General features: G+C 54.5%; 1 protein-coding gene across 1 annotated transcript in view; it reads right to left on the bottom strand.

Annotated features, from left to right (window-relative positions):
* Window positions 1-4,071, bottom strand: part of SDK1 (sidekick cell adhesion molecule 1) — a 513,921-nt gene that overhangs the window by 413,142 nt on the left and 96,708 nt on the right. The gene's annotated exons all lie outside the window — the stretch shown is intronic.

Below are 4,071 nucleotides of genomic sequence, written 5' to 3'. Positions count from 1 at the left end.
CCACAGAACACTGCGGCTGACATCGGGACTTAGGGACAGAAGTCCAAAAAGAGTCATGGAGAATAAACTGCGGTAGCCAGGCTACAAGAGGATGGTGGGATGGGCGCGGCCTTGACAGCCGGCCTGCAGACCTGAGGGGTCGGCCCAGCCTCCCATACTCTCCCTGAAGAAGTAGCAAGGGGCTGCAGGCAGTGCCTGCTTAGGGATTCTGATGACATGAGAGATCGGCAGACGCAAACAGAGCCCGGCGAGATCAATATGGCAGCCCAGTTGCTTTTCAAACGGGAGGCAGCTCGCATCTCCGATGGCCACTTGAACAATCATTGAGTGACCCTTTTCCCCAGGCCTACTGCTTACGATGCAAGTGGAGTTTCCCAAATCAATCCCCTTCCGTGAAGGGAAAGGCTGCTCTCAACCCCACCACACCCCGATCTCTGATCACAGACGCGCCATGCTTGTAAAGATGGAGCCCACCCTCCCCAGAGTGTCAGTCAAAAAGACCTGCTTTGCTCCTGATCAATTTCTCAGAGAGACAGGTAATTACAGTTTGATTAGCATGAAGTAAGGGGTGCTTCTTGCCAATATATCTTCCCAAGTGGGCCGCATAGCTCTTTCTCAGCAATTTTTGACTTGATGGGCCATACAGAGGAAGGGTGGTTCCTATGGAAACCCAAACAGACTCCCTGCTGTGGGGTCCACCCCAAGTCAGTGACCCTGACGGTCATGGCGTAACTGCCCAGTGAGGTTTCTGAGGCCGTAAGTCTTTATGGGGGCAGCCTGCCTCCTCTTTCTCCTGCAGAGAGGCTGGCTGTAGTTGTGAACCGTGACTTTCCAGGTAGCAGTGGAGGATTGAACCATGGGCCACCCAGCTCCTGAAAGTGCCTCCTTGGAGTGGTGGGCTAGGTATGGGAGTGGGGCTGGGTATTTCAAAATACAGCAGGAGACTCTGCTATCTGGCTGCCCACCTGCTCAGTGAGGCCCACTGGCACCTGGGCTCAGGGAAAGTGACCACCCTACCCCACATCAACTCCCTTCCCGGCCTTTTGCAGGACACCTTCATCAACGGGTGGAGCCGTGCATGACGTTAACTAAGAGTACAACTGTCCCCAGAGCGTGTCTGACCCTGAGCATCTTCTCCGAAACAGGCAGCTTCATCGTTCTCCCATGGAGCAGCGGGTGGGTTTGAACCGCCAGGCTTTCAGGGAAGAGCCAAACGGTTGATGCATGCTGCCTCCGGGCCCTGAGTTAATATCAGAGGTGGTGGAAGTCTGATTGGATGAGTGGAGCCAGAAAGACGTTGACAGTTTGCATGTGTGTGTGCGCGCACACACACACACACACACACACACACACACACACACACACACACACACACACACGCTGCACGCGTGCCCGTGGAAAACTACTGGATTCATCTCTGCTGAGGCCTGCCGGTCCCCCAGCTCCTGTTTACAGGAGGAAAAGCCGAGTAGGACATTCCTCATGATCTGAATCTTAAAGTTCTAAAGCATCCGAGGTTAAGGTTTTTATTTTCTGGGCTTTCTTTTTAATTCGATTTATAATCCTGGAGATGATTTAATAACAAACAACAAAGTCAGAAACAACTGCATGGCCATGGATGAAACCAAATTAAAACAAATGTTTTGGGGGCGCTTGGACCAAATGCAAAGCGTTCCTGTGCGCCCTGGGAGGAGAGCAAACGGAGAGGCGAGACAGTTGGGACACAAAATTTGCTGTACAGCTACCAATAAAGTCATTTCCTATGAGAGCCCCGTGCCTGGATTACTTACTTCCAAATGTTATTACTTGTAGGTGACAATGTACCTGCACCCTAATGTCCCCAAGCACGAGCCTAGCTCCTAATGAGCATAGCTCAAGAGCCAAGCCCCCCAAAAAGCTAGAATCAACCCTCTGGCGGCCCCCGCCCTGCCCCTTGAGGACACATGGCGGTCACCACGGAGCCCTGAGCTGTGGCTGCCAGGTGCCAATGAGTCTCTCATGACCAGGGGCCCTCCTTGTGTTCAGAGGGAAGCCCTGCCAGGTCCTGTCAGCATGGGATCCGCTCCTCATGGGGCCTTCCGCTTTCCCCCTGACCCTCTGCTCGATGTCCTCCAGAGACCGGTCTTCGCACCCATCTGAAGTCACCTTCTCCGACCCCAAGATCCCCTCGCACGCCCGTGGGCACCCTGTTCCTGCTTTGCACAGGCCCCTGGGGGCCGTAGGAGCAGGCACCAGGCCCGTACCTGTTGGTACTGCTCCAAGCTGTCGTCTGGAGACCGTCAGCAATTGCGTTCCCCTGGACGAGAGTCATCCGTGTGTCCCTCTAGGGCAGCGGTTCTCCACCTTCCTCATGCCTCCACGCTTTCATGCAGTTCCTCATGTGGTGGTGACCCCCAACCACGAAATTTTTTAATTGATACTTCATAAGTGCAATTTTGCTACTGTTATGAATCGTCATGTAAATCGTAATGTGTTTTCCAATGGTCTTAGGCAACCCCTGTGAAAGGGTCGTTTGACCCCCCCAAAGGGGTCGTGACCCACAGGCTGAGTACCACTGCTCTAGGGCAGAGGATTTGGCTCCCATGGGTAAACCTTATTGTTCTCAGCCCAGTCCTTACTGTGTGATGGAAGCATATTTTAGCCCAGAATCAATGGGCTAGTCCAATGTGATTGAGTGCTGACAGCAGTCATTTCGGAAAATCCAGTACAGTAGATTCCGAACTCAAATCAGTTGTCATTCTGACCATGCTGATGGGGAGATGCAGGCTCCACGGTTTCCCACGGGCCCTACGGATGTTCTGCTCTGCAGAGGTATCGGCCTTGGGCCACGGTGAAGTTTTGCCACTTGAGTCTGAGGAGGAGGGCTGGGGAGCCAGGGGGCTGCCCAGGGAAACCACGAGACACTGCAGAGAAGCAAGGATGGGCTACATCTGTTTGGGCGGCGGGAACTCCACGGAGACTATTCATGCTCCCTTCCCATGAGAACTGATTCTTGCTGAGGTGGCAATCTCCTATACAGGAGACCCTCGCCCAGCTCTCCCCAGGCACCACCCATTGATGGAGGTCTTCGCGCCCTTGTCCCTCACCTTCCTCCTAATTATTTTAACGCCCCTTAAAACACTCGGCATCCCTCAAGAAAACCCCCTTTTCTCCCCTTGTCTCTCTTGCCCCGGTGCCACTGTTAGATGCCGCGGAGTCCGTTAGAACTCCCCGTGCAACAGGGAACCTGCCCCTGCTGTGGTGCCCTCACGCCCTTGCTGTGTCCGAGCCAGCTGCCACGGCCGCTGTGTGTCTCCATCCATCCCACCCAGGGTCTTCTCCTCTTTTGCTGCCCCCCGACTTTGCCAATCATGATGTCCTTCTCCAGGGACTGGACCCTCTTGACAACACGTCCACGGCCCATGAGGCGGAGTCTCCTCCTCCTCGCTTCTCGGGAGCGGCAGTGCACGGTCTACTCAAGATTCCTGCTTCTGGTGACCACAGGCCTCCTTGCCCCTGGTGACCACTAATCAGCCAGGCTTTCTCCAATGTCAAGGTTCTCCTCAGGGGGCCTGATTACACCTTCTTCTGTAATTATGATTAGACGGTTTCCTTAAATGGCAACATTTTTCAAAGCTTTGATCATCTTCTGGTTCCAGAGGGCAGGCCAGAGGGCCCTTTACTGAGTGGTGCTTTCTGATAAAGAAGACCCAAGAATCGAGGCGTTTGAATGATGGTGCTATGGGAGCACACGGAAAGTATCATGATCTGTCAGAAGAACCAAGAGGTCTGTCTCGGAGAGAGCGCAGACAGAAAGCTCTTAGAAGCCAGGATGGCAAGCCTGCCTCATGCACTGTGGGCATGTGATCAGGAAAGACCCGTCTCTGGAGGAGGACACCCTCCTTGGCAAAGAGGAGGGGTGGAGGAAAGAGGAAGGCCCCCCCAGAGAGTGAGCTGGCACAGCGGTGGCAGCCGTGGCTTCAAACAGAGGGGCCATCGTGAGGACGGTGCAGGACCAGGGGTGGGTCCGACTGTTGTACGCAGGCCCCAATGAGTCAGAACGACACACCAACACCCCACCCCTCGGTGCAC

This window comes from Echinops telfairi, unplaced genomic scaffold (genome assembly GCF_000313985.2).
Source record: "Echinops telfairi isolate 266 unplaced genomic scaffold, ASM31398v2 ScPeMD7_5;HRSCAF=22, whole genome shotgun sequence".
NCBI lineage: Eukaryota > Metazoa > Chordata > Mammalia > Afrosoricida > Tenrecidae > Echinops > Echinops telfairi.
Note: the sequence above shows the minus strand (reverse complement) of the source record. Positions and strands in the feature narration are given on the sequence as shown.